Below are 23,138 nucleotides of genomic sequence, written 5' to 3' on the forward strand. Positions count from 1 at the left end.
ATTTTTGAGGAAAAAGTAAAATAAAAAGTAAAATTAAAAAAAGGGGGGGAAAACAAAATAACTCTGAGGCACCAACAGACACACGAAGGCAAATGGAAGTTCAACATGTGACTTCTGAAATGTTGTTTAAGGAAGTTAAGTAGTCTTTAAAATTGCAACTTAAGGAGTAACATGGATCAAGATGCACTGTATTCATAAACTGCTTTGTTAAACTCCAAAAAAAAAAAATAATGAAATACAATGTTATAATTTCCCTTCCTCAAATGACAAGGGAAAAAAAATTCTGAAAACCCCTAGTATATTTACTGCAAACCTGTCTGTTTCAACAGGTCTTGCTTCTTTTTTTTTTTTCAGTTGTGGGTCTTGACCTCTGGGCCTGGACGCTGTCCCTCAGCTCTTCAGCTCAAGGCTAGTGCTCTGACACTTAAGCCACATCTCCACTTCCGGTTTTCTGAGTGTTTTGTTGGAGTTAAGAGTCTCATGGACTTTCCTGCTCCGGCTGGCTTTTTGAACCCTGATCCTCAGATCTCAGCCTCCTGAGTAGCTAGTATGACAGGCGTGAGCCACCAGCACCCAGCTGCTTCTTCATTTTCTATTTGCAAAAGAAAATAGAGTTGTTTATTTGCATGTTTTGCATGATTGTATCATGTTAAGGGACTTTATTTCTTGTGATGAAAATGAATTTAAAAATCTTCCAAGGGGCTGGGAAGGTGGCTCAGTGGTAGAGTGCTTGCCTTGCATGCTCGAGGCCCTGGGTTCGATTCCTCAACACCACATAAGCAAAAAGAAAAAAGCTGAAAGTAGTGCTGTGGCTCAAGTGGTAGAGCGCTAGCCTTGAGCTGAATTGCTGAGGGACAGCACCCAGGCCCAGAGTTCAGGCCCCACAACTGGACCCCCCAAAAAAAAAAAATCTTCCAAGGAGCTGTGAAGGTGGCTCAGTGGTAGAGTGTTTGCCTAGCATGCATGAAGCCCTGGGTTTGATTCCTTAGTACCACATAAACAGAAAAAGCCAGAAGTGGTGCTGTGTCTCAAATGGTAGAGCACTAGCCTTGAGCAAAAGGAGCTCAAAGACAGTGCCAAGGCTTTGAGTTCAAGCCCAGAACTGGCAAAAAATAAGAAAATTTTTTAAAAAATCAAAAGAAATCTTCTGACTGAATCTTATCATTCAAAACATTTGTTCCAGCCAGGCGCTGGTGGCTCACACCTGTAATCCTAGCTACTCAGGAGGCTGAGATCTGAGGATCACAGTTCAAAGCCAGCCTGGGCAGGAAAGACTGTGAGACTCCTATCTCCAATAAACCACCAGAAAACCAGAAGTGGTGCTGTAGCTCAAGTAGTAGAGCGCTCACCTTGAGCTGAAGAGCTGAAGGACAGGGCCCAGGGTTCAAGCCCCACGACCGACAAAAAAGAAAAAAAAAAAATGTGTTCCACTTACATGAAATTATTTTTTTGAATTTTTTCAATTTTTTATTGTTAATATAAAAGTGATGCACAGAGAGGTTACAGTTACATAAATCAGGTAATGAATACATTTCTTTCTGAGCAATGTCACCCCTTCCCTCTCTGTATTTCTCCCAGTTTTCCCTCCTGTCTCCACCTATAAGATGTATAGATCAGCCAAGAGCCAGTGGCTCACACCTGTCATCCTAGCTACTCAGGAGGCTGAGATCTGAGGATCGTGGTTCAAAGCCAACCTGGGCAAGAAACTCTGTGAGATTCTCATCTCCCATTAACCGTCAGAAAACCGTAAGTGGGGCTGTGGCTCAGCAGCAGAGCACTCGGTTTGAACTGAAGAGCTGAGGGCCAGAGCCCAGGCCCAGAGTTCAAGCCCAACGACTAACTAACAAACAAAAAAAAAGTATAGTTCATTTTCAACAAAGTGTCTATTGCCTACCGCTGCTGCATTTGTTCACCTTGTCCCTCTGTTTCTGTGACTCCTTGCATAGGTAGATACACAAACAAATGAAAAAAAATAAATAAATAAAACTCTTCCTTCTATTATCTGGAATTCATTTTAACAATATTTCATATGATCAGAGGCACAGAGGAAAACTCCTCTTCACTGTGTGAATGAACAGAGTCCCGTATAATGTAACATATCCTGGTGTATTTTAGGACCAGTTTTGGAATATGGGAGAAAACATGTGCCATTTATCTCCTCTAAACTTGGCTTACTTCACATAACAGGGCTTGTTCTCCATCCATCCATTTCCCTACAAATGAACTATTATTTTTTTCTAGTTGCTGTGTAAAATTTCATTGTACATACCACATTTGTGGATCTAACCATGTATGGTAGGGTATCTGAGCTGTTTCCATATTTTGGCTATTGTGAAAAGTGCAGCAAGGAATATGGATGTGCAAGTATTCCTTTTCTAATTATTATCTTCCAATATCTTGACTTGTGATGCTCTGTGTCAGTGTCCAGAAGTGGAATATAAACTAGTACCAGCATTCCGGACAGAAGTCAGAAGGTTCCTAAAAAGAATGAAACATAGATCTCCCCTATAACCTAGCTATACTACTGCTGAGCATGTAACCAGAATATCACGGGCCAGAAAAATAATGTGTGTGTGTGTGTGTGTGTGTGTGTGTGTGTGTGTGTGTGTGTGTGCCAGTCCTGGGGTTTGAACTCAAGGTCTGGATGGATTCCCTGACCTCTTTTGCTCAAGGTTAGTTCTCTACTCCTTGAGCCACAGCTCCACCTCTGCCTTTCCCATGGTTCCTGGGAGATAAGAGGCTCATGAAATATATAATGCCAACTGGGAGCTCCATCCTCAGATCCCAGCTTCCTGAGTGGCCAGGATGACCAGCAGGACCTATCCTCCCCCCCAGCTCTGAACTGTACTTTTAAAATCAGGATGTACACATCGATGTCGTCCACTTCTGCTTAGGATTGTTTTTGTGCAATAAATATACGATTTGACTTATTTGTTAATTGTTTCATGGTGTATTATAATTTTATTAATAAATCATTACCATCAGGAACTCAGTGTTTAACCCAATAAACATGTCCTTTTCATTTGTTAATTATTTGAAGATATTTTATTAATAAAGCCTTCCCACTTGAACAAAGTGGGCTGTGTTTTTGTTTGTGTTGGGGAAGTTCCTCTAGGAAGTAGATCAGTCTCTTAGCAGGAGGAGGACACGTGCATACAAGTTCCCTAGGAATGGCCTTATTGCCTGCCTTCAGTGATGGTAGCACTGAAATACAGCCTCCACTGCTTCCCCACACACCTCCACACTACACCCTAATTTTTTCCTCAGGGCATCATCTCATTTGAAATCTGCCACTTTCCTAGTTACAGGTAGGTAAAATTCATTTTTCATGTGTTCACCAGATACATTGCCAGTACTGGGGATTGAACTCAAGACCACCTGCTCTTCCCTCTTAAGAGGATGATCCTCTTTATCCTGTGGGCTATGTTGTTCTCTCAACTTCCCAGTGGTTAATTGGCAATACATGTCTCTGGAACTTACATGTTGGGTTGGCTTTCAACCTGGATCCTCAGCTCTCAGCCTCCTGAGTAGCCAGGATTACAGACCTGAGCCACCTGCGCCTTGTCACTGCAAAGATTCTTTGTTAGTACTTTTTCAGCCTTCCTCAAAGGCCAAGCTCAGGGCTGGGAAGGTGGCTCAGTGGTAGAGTGTTTGCCTCGCATGCATGAGGCCCTGGGTTTAATTCCTCACGCCACATAAACAGAAAAAGCCAGAAGTGGGACTGTGGCTCAAGTGGTAGAGCACTAGCCTTGAGGTGAAGAGCTGAGGGACAGCGCCTAGGCCCAGAGTTCATGTCCCACGACCAACAACAAAAGCCAAGCTGACATCCAAGGAAGCCTGGGAAATTATTGCAACCAGCTTGTCTTGTCTAACGTCATCTCTACTCATCATATCTGTTCCATGATTGGGGTGTTTGCCCATGGCTCAGCCCCTGTCACAGGATCTCATATGAACTGCATTCTTCCTCCATGCACCCAGGGAGTGAAAACATCTCAGGCCTGGTGTTACTTTTCCTTCCTGGGTCTTCACAAAGCCCTAATCAAGGGGTCCCTCTGAAATCCTAGAGGCCTGTTCCCAGTGGTGTATTCCCATACCCAGCCTGAAGTGGGATTACAGTAGAGATAAATAAACCATTAGTTTCCGACTCTCAGGACTAAATAAGGGATCAGATTCTTGGGTGATGGGGAGATAAAAGGAATTTGGGAGTTTGTACGTGAGCAACCTGATTCAGAAGCAGTTGGGGTGAGGGGTGGGGGCAATGGGTGGGACCCAGGGGTTCAATTTTCCCTAAATCTTTGTGCCCATCCTGGACATCTGGTTTCACTTGTAAGATGCAGCTTGGCCTGGGACAGGGCAGGGGAACTTAGACAGAAGGTAGATGGTCAGACAGGTGAGGTGCTGGAAGCAAGTTACACCTTGCTTCTTTGAGAGATATTTGCATAATAATCCACCCTTATTGAACACAAATAGATCTCAGGCTCAGGGAAGAATTTCTCTCTTGTGCCTGTGGGTTTATGGCCTTGTAGTCCTGGAGCTTGAACTCAGAGCCTGAGTGCCAGCCCTTTGGTGTTTTATTTCTCGTTGTGGTTGTTTTTTGTTTGTTTGGGGTGTGTTGTTTTGTTTTCTGCTGGTTAATTGGAGATCGTTTTAGGGACTTTCCTGCCCCCGTCGGCTTTAAGCTGAGATTGTTAACATCTCAGCCTCCTGAATAGCTAGCAGCGCTGCTGACCGTGATTCATTTTGTATTGTAATCATTGCGTCTATCATCTTACCTGGGCAAGCGGCACCGGAAGCCATGGAAAACTCTCGACTGGACCTTGCTTTTTTTGTTTTGTTTTGTTTTAATCCAGTTCCAGCTCTGAGACTGAGTGACCTTGCGCTCTCTCTCTCTCTCTCTCTCTTCCATCCCCCTAACCCCCCACCAGCCCTGCCAGCCTCAGTTTCCTCATCATAAGATGGGAGATGTGAACCTAGCCAGGGAAATGTGCATATGCGTTACACATGCTGCGGCTTCCTGGTTGTGTACCCACTGGGGACCGTGATTAATGATTTGCAGCATCTCCCATCTGTAAGGGTGAACGTGGCACCGAGCCCTCCCCCACACGTGGAGACAATCACTGTCAGCCGCATCCCGTTGAAATGACAGAACTCGGTGCATATACCCGGAACCATTTGTGGTCCAAGCACCCTTTTAGTTCTGCCATTCTAACTCTACCACCCAGTGCTTTGGGAGAGGTGAGGGAGCCGTACAAAGAGCATGAGTCTCCAGTGAACGAAATGGATCCTAGCTAAAGGCAGAGACAGGGACTGACTGTGTGGCCCTGGAAGTTGCTCACGCTCCCTGAGCCCTGTTGTCTGATTGAAGTCTGTACATATGCTGTGTCCACTGACATCAAGGTCAGCCTGTGGCTTCGCTTCTAAGCTGCATCCTCTGTGCCTAAGACAGAGTCTGGTCCAGAGCAAGCTCACACCTGTAATGCTAGGTACTCAGGAGACGGAGATCTGAGGATTGTGGGTGGAAGCCAGTCTGAGCAGGAAAATCTATGAGACTCTTTTCTCAAATTAACCTGCAAAAAGCCAGAAGTGGTAGAGTACCAGCCCTGAGCAAAAGAAAAGCTCAGGGACAATGTTCAGGCTTTGAGTTCAAGCCCCAGGACCAGTTCCAAAAAAAGATAGGGGGACACAGTAGGACCCAGGAGTAGACTAGCCCCAGGATAACAGCCAAAAGCTGAGTTCCTCTAGGTGTTACCTGGCCCTGAGATACCACGGTGGTTGGCATTTTAATCAAAGAAAATTTCCTTATGTCTACTCTTTGGTGCCCCTGAATAATTAATGTCCTTAAAGAAGCCAGGTATGGTAGCACATTCCTATAATCCCAGCTATTTGGGAATCTTAGAAAAGAGGATAGCAAGCTGGAGGCCAGATTCAGTAATTTAGCAAGACCCTGTCTCAAAATAAAAATAGGAAAAGGGCAGAGGTGTAGTTCAGTGATAGTGGCTACCCAGAATGTCTAGCCCTGATACAACCCACACCATCCCTTTCTCTTCAAAATAACAATAAATACCACAAAGAATACAAATTTAAAGGAGCCATAGAGACTGTCCTCCAATGCACATGCAAATAAGGACCAACAAAGGCTGATCTATGATGCATATGCCAACAAGGAACTGCTAGCTAGAGACACTGCAATCTACTTTATGTCTTCTGATAGCCTTTCGTTTGTAGAGTATATGGCTTTGAAATTAGAGCCTTGTTTCCTAGGATGGCAATGTGGAAAGGTGGTCTCTCTTTTGTTTTGTCTTTGATCCAAAGGAGTTGAGAATCTGAAAGGCCAAAGAACTTATCCTAGTGGGTTCCAGTATATGCCAACATCTTTGACCTTGGTTCCAGGCTCTGCCCTCTATTACATCCATAAACTGTGGAGCTTTGCCTGTAACCAGGACTGAGCTGTTTCATGTGTGTTGTTTTATTCAATCTACCTAACTCTACTATAATGGTGTGTGTGTGTGTGAGTGCGCCCACATGCATGCACGCTAGGACTGGAACTCAGGACCTAGATCCTATCCTCGAGCTTTTTTGCTCAAGGCTACTGCTCTACCACTTGAGCCAGAGTTCCACTTCCAGCTTTTTGGTAGTTAACTAGACTTTCCTGCCCGGGCTGGCCTTAAACCTCGATCCTCGGATCTCAGCTTCCTGAATAACTAGAATTACAGGTGGGGAAACTGAGCCACACAATACTACAAAACGTACTCAGACTTTTCAGCCCTGAAGTGATAGATCTAGGAAACAAATTTCGTCTCTCTGACCCCAATATTCGATTCCTAATAACTTCTTGGCCACATCTCTGCATAGCTCCCACCACCACCACCACCACCACCACCACCAAAGAAATCCAAACTCCTCTGAGTGTCCGAGTGAGAAGTAGAAGCATGATTCCTGCTCTTGAGACTCTTTGCTTCTACTTGGGGATAGGAAAAACACCAGATTTGCCACATGAGATCTAGAGGCTGGGAAACTTTGTTTTTTGTTTTTTTTTATTCTAGAAGTCCCTCAGGAGAGAAAGTTCTAAAAGAAGAGCTTAAATCAAGAGTCCAGGGCCTGGGTTTCTTCCCAAGCTCACTCTTCACAGAGTCGACCTTTCTCTCAGCTCCTTTTCATTGGATCAGTGTGATGGAGGAGGACCGGGTCGTGTTCTGATGACAGGGACAGCATGGTGTGTCACCTTGGCTTGACCTTGCCGGCTACCCACGGATGTCCTGGTCTGGCAGTAACACAATCTGGCACGGTAAGACAGGAGCCAGTAGTATCAAGAATGGACCGACATCGTGTTTCCCTGTGAACTGCTGTGACCAAGAGAAGAAAGAAAAAGAAGAAATGATAAGAAAATTATTATTTTGACCCTCTTGTAACTGAAAAGAAAATCAAACACCTTCCAAACAGCTTTCCTTTTTCACTGGCTGTATCAATGGAGAAATGATGAGGGATTCATTTCATAACTGACTCTGCAGATAAAGATAATGAAGATGCCAGACATTGGCATCAAAGAGGCTCAGTCTTCGCTCTTCCTCTCTGGGCCTTGGGATGTAGGTAATCACTGAACTTCCTAAACCTCAGTTGCCTTCACGGAACCTGCAGAATGGGGTCATCAAGAGAAGGAGTTGCTGGCTCCTTCACAGATAGCATGAGCTCCAGAGAAAGCTCTCAGTAAATTGTGAGTGATGTAACTTTTCTTTTTGCCAGTCCTAAGGCTTGAACTCAGGGCCTGGGCACTGTCCCTGAGCTTCTTTTGCTCAAAGTTAGCACTCTACCACTTGAGCCACTTCTGGCTTTTTCTGTCTATGGGGTACTGAGGAATCGAATCCAGGGCTTCATGCATGCTAGGCAAGCACTCTACCATTAAGTCACATCCCCAGCCCCAACAATGTAACTTTTGCCAACAGAAAAGTTCCTGTTACCTGCCCTGGGCTCTTTCTTTCTTTTTCCTCCCCTCTTTGAATCTCTGGGTAACCTTTTGTCTTCCCAAGATGTTGAACTGGCTAATGATGAGAACATATCCATCCACAGAAGTACCAATAGCCACATGTATTACGCTCTGGCTTGTGTGTCTTTCTTTGCTAGCTCCAGACTCGAGTGCTGTTCCTGAGCTTTTTCCAGCTCAAAGCACAAGCTCTACCACTTGAGCCACAGTTGCACTTCCAGCTTCCTGATAGTTAACTGGAGATAAGAGTCTGATGGAGATCACTACCCCAGCTGCCTTCAAACCACAATCCTCACCTCTCAGCCTCCTAAGCAGCTAGGATTACAGGCATGAGCCACAGCACGTGCCCTGCTTTCTTCCTCCTTTTTATGACTTCAGGAGTTTCGCTTGCATATGCAGATAATTTAAAATTCAGGCTCTGAGACTCCCCCTTCCCTGCCCTACCCCAACCCCTCTCCCATCTATTGGGAAGAAATTCACAAGTTAGATGGAAGCAAAGCCCTTCTCTCCTCCTCCCACAATGCAAAAGACTCATGACTCTTCTAGCCCCACAGTTCAATCCGCTATACCTAGCCTCCATTTTTGAGACCATGGAATGGGGGGAGGCCCTTCCTCTGCCTGGTGGCTCTGCCTGGTGGGCTGTGGTATCAAGCACAAAGAAGAGGGCACACAAGCCCTACCTACCCCCCCCCCCCCCCCCCCCCCGCACAGAGACCAAGAGACCTGACCGGCCCTGTTTATGCTAAGTTCCTGGGTCATGCCGATCAACCCCACAGTCTAAGGTGTCACAAAGAACAGGCACACACACACATACACCACACACAGGAGAGCTGGGTCACCCTGAGCCCGTGTTTATTTTCCTTCCTGGACACATGGGTGACGGGGTGTTTGAAAAGCTCCCAGCCAGGCCGGAATGAGAGTCAGCAAGAGAGTGGACCGTCCCCTCGTGCAGGCCTGCGGCTGATTTGGAATGTCCCCTTCCGAAGGCTTTTTAATAAACTTTGTTTGTGTCTGGCTTGATGAGGAACACATTTGCCGAAGACCTCGCGGGATGTTTGGTTTTGAGACTTCCCTTTCTTGGCCTTAGAAGTTCTTGGTGGCAGTGGCTGCCCGCAGGCCCCAGGGACTCCCCTGTGGAGCGCTGACCTCCCCCTCCCATTTTTGTCCTACTATGCTGCTGGCCTCCGGACACTGATAAACTCCACGGCAGAAAGCCCAGGGTCAAAGGGTTTGAAAGTTCAACAGGAAAAAAAAAAAAGGTTCTGTTACCTTTGTAAGAAGCTTCTAGGCCCAGCACTGGAATTTGTTTATTCAGCAATGTCGTGTGTGTGTGTGTGTGTGTGTGTGTGTGTGTGTGTGTGTGTGTGTGTGTGTGTGTGTGTGTGTGTGTGTGTGTGTGTGTGTGTGTGTGTGTGTGTGTGTGTGTGTGTGTGTGTGTGTGTGTGTGTGTGCTGGTCCTGAGGCTTGAACTAAAGTCCTGGGTACCATCTCTTTGCTTTTCCCCCCCACAAGGCTGGTGTTCTAACCCTTAAACCACACCTTCACTTCCAGCTTTTGGCTGCTTAACTGGAGATCAGCGTCGGTCAGCCTTTTCTGCCTGAGCTGGCTTCGAACCAAGATCCTCAGATCTCAGCCTCTTTAAGTAGCTAGGATGACAGTGGACCTCTAATGTCAGCTTCTCCAGCAATGTCCTTGATTCCTGCCTCTTCCCAGCCTGCTTTCATCCCGATTATAACCATGGTGAGATTAAGTTTAGCATCTCACATAAATGAGTAAGCCTGCCTGGATTCCATAGCAAGACCCTGAATGTAGGGGTGCCCCCCAAAACTCTATGCTGAACCGTATCCAAGCCAAATGGAGCCACAGGGATGAGTGCTCAGCCCCCACCCAGTGCTCTGGGGTCTGGGACATAAGCACAGTGACCGCCAGTGCTCTGGGTTTACGACGGCAACTATTCCATGGATACCAAGAGGGAAAGGCTGGGAAGAAGCCCCAAAGACTGACTGGTATAATTCAATCTGGGCCATGCTGACTCAGGGGAGGTGCCAGAGAAACGGGGTTTGTTTCTCTCTGCAATCAAGTGGGCCTGGATTTCGTGCCACATCCCCTTCTTCTTGGCTGTGGGACCTGAGGCAGATTACTCGACCTCTTTTTGCTTATGTATAAAATGGGGATATTGATATCTTTCCTTAAGGGTTGTACTTTGGGGATGAAATACATGTGTATGTGTCTATACATACATATACACATATATGTATGTATAGATACATACATATATGCATGTGTTATATGTATCTATACATTATATTTGTGTGAAAGTATATATATATATGTGTGTGTGTATATACAGATAGAGAGAGAGAGAGGAGAGAATAGAAAATAATGCATAGGAAAGATTGGGAAGATCTGTGAGAGTGGGGAGGGGATGGGATATAGATGGGAGAGGGGAGAAAGGGAAAGGCCAGTCACTTAGACAGATAAAGGCAGCAAAGTAAGGGAAGAAAAGAGAGAGCCAGGCTCTCTCACGCCAGGTTCATTCCTGTCATCTTAGCTATTCAGGAGGCTGAGATCTGAGGATCAGGATTCAAAGACAGCCCAGGCAGGATAAGTCCATGAGACTCTTATCTCCAATGAACCACTCAGAAAAACGGAAGTGGCGCTGTGGCTCAACTGGTAGAGCGCTCGCCTTGAGCTGAAGAGCTCGGGAACAGCACCCAGGCCCAGAGTTCAAGCCCCATGACCAACAAAAAAAAGAAGAGAGAGAGAGAATTAACATCTTAGCACACTGTACATAAAATACTTGATAATTGGGCTGGAAAGGTGGCTCAGTGGTAGAGTGCTTGCCTTGCATGCCAGAGGCCCTAGGTTCGATTCCTCAGCACCACATAAGCAAAAAGCTGGAAATGGCGCTATGGCTCAAGTGGTAGAGCACTAGCCCTGAGTTGAAGAGCTGAGGGACAGCGCCCAGGCCCAGAGTTCAAGCCCCACGACTGGACCAAAAAACAAAAACAAAACAAAAAAAAAAAAACTTGATAAATGAAAAGTGTCACTTTTCTTTGAGACAGGGCCTTGCTTTTTAGCTCAGGCTAGCTTCGCACTCACGATCCTCCTGCCTCAGCCTCCCAAATGTCAGGGTTACAGGCATGTATCACATATCTGGTTGCTTTTTTTTTCTTTCTATAATCATTTTGAATACCTATGGATGTGGTCAAGGGTCCTTCACTGTTGAAGATCCTTTGAAGAAATGGTTTCTGATTCTGATGGGGTACAGAGGAAAGCAATTTGGCCGGACAGCCCTTCCCCTCCCCCCCCCCCCCCCCCCCCCCCCCCCCCCCGCCCCGCCAATCCTTTATTTTGACTCAATAACCCCCAACAAGAGAGGAAGCTGGGAATGTGGGCCCTTGGTGGGTTACTTTCATGTTATGAAATCAGCCAGAGAGAGAGAGAGAGAGAGAGAGAGAGAGAGAGGAGAGAGCATAATTCACACCTGGTTAGCCAACTTTCAGCTTCTTCTGGGGCTGGGGCTGGTCAGCAGGAGGTTCGCAGCACCCTTTTCCTGATGTCACAATATCACGTGTCCAAATAAATGGAGTTGTTGACTCAGGCTGATTAGATGAACGGGTCTTTCCTAAAAAGCAAAGTGTGAGGCTAAGAAAAACAGGATTCTTGGTGGAATTAGGCCTCTAATCTTCTACTTCCCCAGCTGGGGCTGGGACCTAGCTAAGCGAGGAAGGGGGAGGGGGCCCCAGAGACAGCCCTCCTTATGAGGGGCTGGGCAGAGGCTGCATTCCTGTCCTGGATCATTGCACATGGGGTAAAAAAGATGAGGTCTCAAGAACTCGGCAGAACCAGGAATCTAAAGCTATGGGCCACTGGGGGTGATGAAGGAGCCCCCAAACACCCTCTATCACCCTAACTAGGCTTGTTCACCCCAGAAAATGGGAACCAATACAATATGTTGTCATTCCAACTCCTCTTCCAAGTGGAAATTGACTAAAGGCTCAACTGGCTTTGTTAGGAACACTCACGCATGTGCTGGTGCCACACACACACACACACACACACACACACACTCCTGGAAAAGAAAGAAGATAACCCAGGCCTATAATCCAACACATCTACAAATGTAGCATACAATATGTATGCTACATATTACATAATATATTACATAATATATATCACATTATATACGTAGGTGTGAAATTCTATATAATTCTATCATCTCAGCCTACAAGTCAATAGGCTGAGATCCGAGGATTGCAGTTGGATGCCAGCCAGCCAGCCAGCCAGGCCAGGGCGGGAAATTCCATAAGACCCTTTATCTCCAATTCACCAGCAAAAGCCAGAAGTGGAGCTGTGACTCAAGTGGTAGAGCTCCAGCTTTGAAGAAAACAAAAAACTAAAGGACAGCAGAAGGCCCAGGACCAACACACACACACACACACACACACACCATCAAAGGGAGCAAGCAGCTCCTGCGAGAGTCCTTTGAAAGCCTCAGGCTCCACAGAGGCCTCCAGAGGGACCCTGCGCATTAGTACTGACGTCTTCCCCGCACCAGGCCCCAAGTCTCAGCTGATGGCGAGCAGGTGCACGGTGAGGGGAGCTTCAAAGGCCCCGCGCCTTGCAGGGAGCGTGCCCTGCTATCTCTCCAGGATCTCCTCAGCCCTGGCTCACATAGGGGCTGGTAATTGGGTCCCTCTGGAAAACAGCAGCAGCAGCTTAGGGCAGCTGGAGGCAGTGGAAACCCTATCCCCTCCCGCACCCCCATGGCCTCCTCCGCGCCCTCCCCGCCAGCGCCCAGCCAGGCCTGCGACTGCCTGCGCCCCACCAGCTCCCCGCTCCCATGATGCCCTTCGGCTTCCCTCTGCACCTCCCCACTCCCATCATGCCCCACGCCTCCCTCTGCACCTCCCCGCTCCCATAATGCCCCCTCACCTCTACACCTCCCAGCTCCCATGATGCCCCTCGCCTCTACACCTCCCCGCTCCCATGATGCCCCTCGCCTCTACACCTCCCAGCTCCCATCATGCCCCACGCCTCCCTCTGCACCTCCCCGCTCCCATGATGCCCCTCGCCTCTACACCTCCCCGCTCCCATGATGCCCCTCTCCTCTGCATCTCCCCGCTCCCAGCATGCCCCGCGCCTCCCTCTGCACCTCCCCGCTCCCATGATGCCCCTCGCCTCTGCACCTCCCCGCTCCCATGGTGCCCCGCGCCTCTGCACCGCCCCGCTCCCATGGTGCCCCTCGGCCGGGCCCCTGCTGCCCCGCGCTCCCATGGTGCCCCTCGGCCGGGCCCCTGCTGCCCGCGCTCCCGGGAGGCAGGCGGCGGTGGAAGCGCCCCGGGAGGAGCTCGGGAATCCCCTCCCAGCCGCCAGCCGTGCGCTCCACGCGTCCCCTGTCGCCGTCCTCACACGCCCCGAGGAAGGCAGAGACGCGGGAGACCAGGGCCGGGTCACAGGAGGGCTTCCCGGCAGAGGTGTCCTGGCCGCCGCCCCTGGGAGTGAGGCGCTGCGCAGCCGGGGCGTCCGCGGGCTCTGCAAGGCCTTCACACCAGGATCCCAAAGGAAAGCAGCCACCGGGCCGCGCCCAGGGGCCAGGACTCCCATGCTTGCCTTCCAGCCTGGTGCCGTAGACCTATAACAATTCCATATCACACACGAGCTGGGAAGCTGGCTCAGTGGTAGAGCGCTGGCCTCGCAGGCATCAGGCCCTGGGTTCGATTCCTTAGCACCACAGACACAGAAAAAGCCAGAAGTGGTGCTGTGGCTCAAGTGGTAGAGCACTAGCTTTGAGCAAAAGAAGCTCAGGGACAGCGCCCAGGCCTGAGTTCAAACCCCAGGACTGGTGATAGATAAAACAAATCACACACACACACACACACACACACACACACACACACACACACACACACGAGTCCCTGATCACTCTTCTAGTTACTGGTCTTTCCCTCCCCACTTCTCATCTCAAGGGAATTCTATATGTCCCCTGCCTTCCTCTCATTTAGCTACACTCTGAGGGCTCTCTTAATCTCCTTACCAACCCGATGTCCAAGACATGATTAAAATAATGTTGTTGATTCAACTATTATTCACAGCTGCCTTAGCACAATCTGCATCTAAAAGCTGAGTACAACTCAGGTGTCTTAAAATCAAGGGAATGGATGCACTGTGTTATAGACAAGTAATGGAAGCCTACCCAGCAATGAAAATGAACTCACTCCCGACATCCATACATAACACATTGTTATGATTCAAAATTATTGTGCCAAGAGACAGAAACCTTACCCAAGAGCACATAGACCTGTTCACATGAATGTCTAGAACAGGAAAAACGCATCTATGAAACTAAACATCAAAAGTCGATTCTTCCAGGAGGGGGCAGAGTTGTATACCATATATAATATGGCATATAATATACACTGTATATATTATATGTAATGTATAGTATATAGAATATATTATATACATTATATGTAGTGTATAGTATGTAGAATATATTATATACAATATGTATATATTTTATATATACATGACAAAAAAGAGAACTTTAATGGTAGCATACATTTTATGTTTAGAGAGTTTCAAAATGAAGGGGCTGGAAAGGTGGCTCAGGGGTAGTGCTTGCCCTTGCATGCATGAGGCTCTGGGTTCAATTCCTCAGCACCACATAAGCAGAAAAAACCGGAAGTGGAGCTGACGCCCAAGTGGTAGAGTGCTAGCCTTCAGCTGAGGAGCTGAGGGACAGTACCAGGCCCAGAGTTCAGGCCCCATGACCGACAAAAAAAAAAAAAAAGAAGAAGAAGAAGACTGGATCATTAACTTGCTAAGTGCCAAATTAAGTGGAGTCAGAGAAACCCAGATTAAAATCTTTTGTTTTGTTTTTTTGTCGGTCATGGGTCTTGAACTCAGGGCCTGGGCACTCTCCCTCAGCTCTTCAGCTCAAGGCCAGTGCTCTACCGCTTAAGCCACAACACCACTTCCGGTTTTCTAGTGGGTTTTTTAGAGATAAGAGTTTCCCGGAGTTCCTTGCCCTGGCCCAGGTTCAAATCTTGATGAGGCCATTTCTTCCCTGTCTGTTCTGGGCCAAGTCTTAAAACTCACCATGGCTCAATCTGTTTGCTTGTAACAAGGTCTTGATATGTAACCCCGGCTGGCCTTGAACTCAGATCCTCCAACTTTTAGTCTCCCAAGTACTAGAATTTTAGACATTCAACCACCCTTCCCAGCTAAGCCTCAATATCTTAATGCACAGAAAGAGGCAGATATTATAACTTCTGAGTCACAGAATTCTTGGGAAGTTATCAGAGAAACATTCTGGAAGGGCTTGGAAAGGTTCATTGTGACCTGAAACTAGTTTTTTTTTTTTTTTTTTAAAAAAGGTTTCCATTACAAACTCCTAAAAATTCTAAATTTAAAAAATAAAAGGTAAGGTTTAGTAGCACAGTACAATAATTGTTAGCATTTGTGACAGGCAATCGATAGTTAAGCAATAGTTATTTGACTTTCAAACAGCCAGTTGAAAGGATTTTGAAAGTTCCCATCACAAATAAATATGTCTGACATAATAGATCCGACTGGATCATTATCTATTGTACACAATATTGAAATGTCACACTGCACCTCAGAACTGTGTATAATTAAATAAAGTATATATCCGGAGCTCGATGCATCATTCAGAGATCCAAGCACACACTTAGCACTCACTAAGCCATGGGTACAATCTCCAACACCAAAAGGAAAACAAGAGTTGAGTGCCAGTGCTTCATCCCCCATAATCCTAGCCACCCAGGAGACCAAGATCTGAGAACCACAGTTTGATATTAGCCCAGGCAGGAAAATCTATGAGACTCTATCTCCAACCAATTAATCACTAAAACAAGACAGAAGTGGAGCTGTGGCTGGCTAAAGTGCTAGCCTTGAGCACAAAAACAGAGACAGAGCCCAGACCCTACGTTCAAGACCAGCACAAAAATGAATAATCAAAGAAATAATAAATCATGACTTTTAAAGAACTTCACTGTTGGTAAAAAAAAAATTTTTTTAAAAGAAAGCTAGAACCTTCTCACAGCTACACACACACACACACACACACACACACAACCAGAGACATAGCTAGGAAGCTATCTCTTGTGTCCTGTAAGAAATCAAAACATAGCTGTACCAGGGAACAATGTTGAATCAGATTTTGTTTTTGTTGGTAATGGGGCTTGAACTCTGGGCCTGGGCGCTGTCCCTCAGCTCTTCAGCTCAAGGCGAGCGTCTACCCCGTGAACCACAGTGCCACTTCCAGTTTATTGAAAAAAAAAAAAAAAAAAACTTTCCTGCCTGGGCTGGCTTTGAACCATGATTCTCAGATCTCAGCCTGCTGAGATTATAATCCTGAGGATTATAGGCATGAACCACCAGCGCCCAGCTTCAGTCAGATTTATATCACCATTGGGTGCAGTAATCCAAAGTAAAAAATAAATAAATAGCAAATAAGAAAAAAATGTCCCCAAACTGTAGGATACATGGTACAAAAATGATAAAATAAAACCACTCTGTAGGGACAGTTCAGACGGCACCGAATTCTCCCAGAAATAGCTAATGAAAAGAACAAATCAAGCCTGGCCCTGGTGGCTTACGCCTGTCAGCCTAGCTACTCAAGAGGCTGAGATCTGAGGATCTCAGTTTGAAGCCAACCCTGGGCGGGAAAGTCTGTGAGACTCTTATCTTCAATGAATGACAGAAATAAAGCCAGAAGTGGCACTGTGGCTCAAGTGGTAGAGGGATAGCCTTGAGCAAAAGCAACTCAAGGACAGTGCCTGGAGGATTCTTGTTCAAAGACAGCCCAGGCAGAAAAGTCCACGGCACTCCCTCTCCAATTAGCCAGCAGAACTGTTAGGTTGAAGGTATGGCTCAAGTGGTAGAGCACCCACTGCAAGCAAGAAAAAAAAGGGAGAGGGGGCTAGGAAGGTGGCTCAGTGGTAGAGTGCTTGCCTCGCAAACATGAAGCCCTGGGTTCGATTCCTCAGCACCACATAAGCAGAAAAAGCCAGAAGTGTCACTCTGGCTCGAGTGGTAGAGCGCTAGCCTTGAGCTGAAAAGCAGAGGAATAACACCCAGGCCCAGAGTTCAGGCCCCATGACTGGCAAAACACACACACACACACATACACACACACACACACACACACACACACACACGATCGAATGTTTTTTTCAAAGACCCAAATAAAACTGGAAATTAAAAAATACACTCATCAAAACTACAACTTAAGTGAATGGATAAATTCATAGACTAGATACAGCTGAAAGGAGAGTTTGTAAATTGGAAAACAGCGAGGTGGGAAATTACACACATACTTGTTAAAGCAGTGGGGGGGGGGGGGGAATGAACATTTTAAATAAACAATTCAAATAACCATTTAAGAACAGAGAAGACCCTGCAAGTTTACACAAGAAAGAGCAGAATTGATCACAGTGGCTCGTGCCTGGTCATCCTAGCTACTCAGGGAGGCTGAGATCTGAGGATTGAGGTTCAAAGCCAGCCTGGGATGGAAAGTCTGTGAGATTCTTATCTCCAGATAACCATCAAAAAGTTGCAAGTGGAGCTGTGGCTCAAGTGTAGAGCAGCAACTTGAGTGAAAGAGCTCAGAGATAGCACTTAGGCCCTGAGTTCAAGCTGTGGGATCAGAACAAGGAAGGAAGGAAGGGAGGGAGGGAGGAAGGGAGGGGGAAGGAAAGGAAAAGAGGAGAGGAGAGGAGAGGAGAGGCCACTGGGCCCAGTGGCTCAAGCTAGAATTCTAGAATTCTAGCTACTTGCCAAGCAGAGAGATTAAAGGATAGCGTTCAAAGGACAGCCAACCAAATAAATAAATTTACAAGACTCCATCTCAACCAACGACTGGCTGGTGCCACAAAAACCTTTTTTCCAGCTACAGGGAGAGTGCAAAGGCTGGGCACAGTGGTGTGTGCACACCTATCCTCTCAGTGCACAAAGAAGCAGAGAGAGGAGGGTCAAAGCCCGGGCTGCCTGGGGCATAAATTGAGACCCTTTCTTGAAAATAATCAACAGGGCTAGGCACCAGTGACTCACACCTGTAATCCTAATGACTGAGGAGGAGCCTAAGAAGAGAGGGTCACAAAGTCAGCCAGGGGCAGGCAAATCCATGAGACTCTGACCTCCAATTAACCGACCAAAAAAAAAAAAAAAAAGCTGGAAGGGAACTGTGACTCAAGTAGTAAAGCACTAACCTGAGGGAAAAAAAAAAAAAAGGCCAAAAGCCAAGCGAGAGTACAAGGCCCAGAGTTCAAGCCCCAGTACTGGTAGTAAATAAATAACCAGTGCAAAAAAAAAGAGCGGGCTGGAATTGGCATGGCTCAAGGGTAAAGCACCTGCCTAACAAGCATGAGACCCTAACATTCAAATGCCAGCACCTAAAAATACAGACACACAGCCGGGCGCCGGTGGCTCACACCTGTCATCCTAGCTACTCAGAAGGCTGAGATCTGAGGATCGCAGTTCAAGGTCAGCCCGGGCAGGAAACTCCGTGAGACTCTTCTCTCCAATGAACCACCAGAAAACCAGAAGTGGCGCTGTGGCTCAAGTGGTAGAGCACTTGCCTTGAGCTGAAGAGCTGAGGGACAGCGTCCAGGCCCCATGACCGACCAAAAAAACAAATCACAACCCTCCCAACCTCCCCCTCTCAGCTGGCTGGGATTACAGATGTGAGCCCCCACACCCAGCCTCCCCCCTCCACCAGTGATCACTTAGTCCCTGACTTACTGAAGCTGCTGGAGAGGAATGGGAGGTCACCGGCAGCCATGTCAGGAGAGGGAGGGTCGCCGGGGCATCTCGAGTCCGGGCTTCCTGTATAAACAGGAGGTGAGTGGGAAGCTGCACCGCGGTGCAGGACAATGGCAGTGTGCAGACCGGGCCTTTTGTCTCCGGTGGTGGGGTGGACGCGTAGAGTTAGAGCAGGCTGGGGACAGGAACAGCTGGAACCCAGGAGGAAGTTCCCCACTGGGTCTCCAAAAGCCCTTCCCAGCTCAGGCCTCTTCTTGGGGACGGTGCTGTCTCTGGGGTTAATGGGGGGGGGGAGTCAGGCCCCTTCAAATGCTCTATACCCTGGGGGTGCGGGCAGGGCAGATGCCAATCTAGGAAGCACACCCTGCTGAGTGCCAATGTGGACAGTGTAAATAAATAAATAGAAGCCAGAATGTAATAAGCAGATACATGGCATGCTCGTGCAGTTAGATCCCACTCCAACCGCCGGGTCCTTTGTGGTCAGAGGTGGGGCCTGGGTAAAACCTCCATGCTCTGTGTTGCACACACAGCCAGGAAAGTGACAGCTGTACTGAAAAATCGCCCAGAGACAGAACAGCAGGAAGGCGGGGAGAAGAACGGGCAAGGAGTAAAACGCTGCTTATGTTCCTAAGAGCTGGGAGTTAGCGAACACACCTGTAATCCCAGCTACTCAGGGGAGAGCACACTGCCCTGTCTCTTCCATTCTGAATCCCTTTCCTCTTCCTACTGCTGCCTCACCATCCATGAATACACACACACACACACACACACACACACACACACACCCCGCTAAGGCTGTCCTGGATTTCCTCCCACCCCCATTTCCACCTCTCACGGCGCTATTATCAAACGTGGACTGATTCAGACTACAGTGTTGATGACTAACCGCATTGGCCACCCCGTCTTCTTTCTGGAATAAAGAAGTTCTAAATATGGAATCCCAGGCATTTGTTCAATAAACATTGTCTGCCAGACATACTACACAACCCGGCACTAAGAATACAAGGATGAGTAAGAGGCTGGGAGTAGGGTCAGATGCCTGTAATCCCGGCCACTGCTCCATAGTGAGGCCAGGAAGATCTGTGGAGTCCAGGAGGTAGAGGCCAGCCTGGGCAGTAACAGCATAATGACCTCTAAAAAAGAAGTAAGTAGGGCTGGGAAGGTGGCTCAGTGGTAGAGTGCTTGTCTCACATGCATGAAGCCCTGAGTTCGATTCCTCAGTACCACCTAAGCAGAAAAAGTCAGCAATGGTGCTGTGGCTCAAGTGGTAGAGCGCTCGCCTTGAGCTGAAGAGCTGAGGGACAGCGCCAGGCCCAGAGTTCAAGCCCCACGACCGACAAAAAAAAAAAAAAAAAGTGTTTAGTCCTAAATTCTAATGCCCCAGGACCAACCAATCACACAGCTTTCCATCACTGTGGCAATCGATCTTCTGGGTTATTCTGACTCCCAGTTCTCAGGGTTTCAGAACACGGGCAGCGGGCAGTGCTGCTATCGACCTGGGGCATAGTTAGGATATGACCTGAAATGCTTACAAATAGTAAGTAGTAGACAGGATCTCTGTGATTGCCTTCCTAGTAATCTAGTCAGGCACAGTGGCATAAACTTGGCAGCTACATTCAGAGGCTGAGGAAGGAAGATCACACAAGTTCAAGGCCAGCTTGAGCTACCCAGTGAGTTCAAGGCCAATCTAAGATGCATAGCGGGACTCTGTGTGTGAGAGAGAGAGTATGATCATAAACATGATATAATAATATTAATAATAGACATCAACCAGGCATGGTAGTTCATGTCTATAATCCCAGCAGGAGGCTCATGAACTCAAGTTTGCCATGAGCTACAAAGTAAGACTGGCTAAATAAGAGTAATAAAAATGATAATGATAATAATAATAATAATAATAGAGCTGGGCGCGGGTGGGCTCACATCTGTCATCCTAGCTACTCAGGAGGCTGAGATCTGAGGATCCCAGCTCAAAGCCAGACTGAACAGGAAATTCTGTGAGACTCTTTTTTTTTTTTTGGGTCCGGTCGTGGGGCCTGAACTCTGGGCCTGGGCGCTGTCCCTCAGCTCTTCAGCTCAAGGCTAGTGCTTTACCACTTGAGCCACAGCGCCACTTCCGGCTTTTTTTTTCTTTTTGCTTATGTGGTGCTGAGGAATCGAACCCAGGGCCTTGAGCATGCAAGGCAAGCGCTCTACCACTGAGCCACCTTCCCAGCCCTCTGTGAGACTCTTATCTCCAATGAGCCACCAAAAAAAAGTAGAGCTGTGGCTCAAGTGGTAGAGTGCTAGCCTTGAGCAAAAAAAGTTCAGGGACAGTGCCCAGCCCCTAAGTTCAAGTCCCATGATGGATAATAATAATAACAATAATAATAATACATTGTATTATTAAAGCTAGTATATTTTATTTTTTTATTTTTTTGGGGGGGTCCAGTAGTGGGGCCTGAACTCTGGGCCTGGGCGCTGTCCCTCAGCTCTTCAGCTCAAGGCTAGCGCTCTACCACATGAGACACAGCGCCACTTCCGGCTTTTTAGCTTTTGCTTATGTGGTGCTGAGGAATTGAACCCAGGGCCTCATGCTTGCAAGGCAAGCGCTCTACCACTGAGCCACCTTCCCAGCCCTAGCTAGTATATTTTAATATTAATGTCTGGACTAATAATTACTGGAGCGTTTTCGTTCTTTCCTTGTTCTGGGCTCTGTGTCTTTTCTTGCAATTCTTTCCATTAGTCTCCTAAGGAATCTCTCAATGTAAACACGACCATCATATTTCTGATGAGGGAACTGAGGAACAGAGAGGCTAGATAACAGCTCCAAAGTCACACAGCAAGCAAATCACTGAGCCAGAACTGAAGACAGACCTGCTAAAAGCGGAGCCCACGTGTTCTCCCGGCCCCGCTGGTCCTGAGGTGGAGGCTCAGCTCTCTGCTCCCCCCAAACAGCAGCTGATCCTCTACTCAGCCAGTTAACCTTAGATCCAGCCATGCCCCCTGCTTGGTAAACTGAGGCCCGTTGAGCATTATCCTAGTAGGACTACTAGTAATGGTAAAGAATAGAAAACAGGGGCTGGGAAGGTAGCTCAGCGGTAGAGTGCATGCCTTGCATGCATGAGGCCCTGGGTTCGATTCCTCAGCACCACATAAACAGACAAAGCCAGCAAAAAAAAAAAAAAATAGAAAACAGTGCAATGTCTCTCAGCAAGGGCATGGGTAAATAAACCTCGGCGCATTTGTACAATGGTGCCACGCGGGGAGAATGACCGGCACTGGTCTTTGTGTATTCACCCAAACCCTTCCCACAAACACAGGTTTCCAGAAAAGGCAAGCACGCGTCTTTCCGTAACAACAGGATGCCCTTTATCTAAAGTTAGGAAATGGAGCTCAACCAAGCAATGTCTAGTAGTAGATAGATATTCAATATACCCCCCCACACACACACACACACAGAGCTGTAGGGCTGGACACGGTGGCTCATGCCTGTAATCCTGACTACCCAGGGGGCTGAGATCTGAGGATCTCCCTTTGAAGCCAGCTGGGGTTACTTGGAGATTCTCATCTCCAATTCACCACCCAAAAGCCAGGAAGTGGAGCTGTGGCTCAAGTGGTAGAGCACCAGCCTTAACTGGTAAAGTTCAGGCCCAGGCCGTGAATTCAAACCCAGTATGGACACACACACACACACACACACACACACACTCCTTGAAGACTGAAAAAGGAGCTGAGGGGTGGAATTCGGGGTATGATGACACAGGGGAAAATACCGTTACACCTGTAGAAATGGCGGGGGGGGGGGGGGGGGGGCAAGGGACAGACAAGAGCCAGCCTGGGTGGTCAGGAAGGGCAAGAGACAGGGAGGAGGAAGAGGAGGAGGAGGAGGCCACTCCTGTCATCCTAGCTACTCAGGAGGCTGAGATCTGAGGACTGAGGTTGGAAGCCAGCCTAGGCAACAAAGTCTATGAGCTTCTCCTCTCCAATGAACCACCCCCCAAAAAGCTGGAAGAAGAGGTGTAGTTCGAGTGGCAACAGAGCTCAGGGACAGTGCCTAGGCCTTTAGTTCAAGACCCAGACTAAACATGCATGGTGGGGGGGGGGGGGAGGGAAGGAGGGGGGAAGGGACTTACCTACAAATTCTGAGTAACACATTTATCCTTCGCATCCCAAAGGCCCCATTCACAGACGGGCGCACGATTTCCATCATTAAACACATGACCATCACTCATACATTATACTTTTTCCTTATGTTGTATGATGTAAGTTGAGATGCCTGGATTTTAAACAGTGAATGTAAAACAAACAAACAGCATTTCCCTTTATGAAAGAATTTATAGTATTGAGAAAAGGAGGAGGAAGAGGAAGAGGAGAGGGGAGGGGAGGG

Source organism: Dipodomys spectabilis, unplaced genomic scaffold (genome assembly GCF_019054845.1).
Source record: "Dipodomys spectabilis isolate Male_0828 unplaced genomic scaffold, ASM1905484v1 ptg000342l, whole genome shotgun sequence".
Lineage (NCBI taxonomy): Eukaryota > Metazoa > Chordata > Mammalia > Rodentia > Heteromyidae > Dipodomys > Dipodomys spectabilis.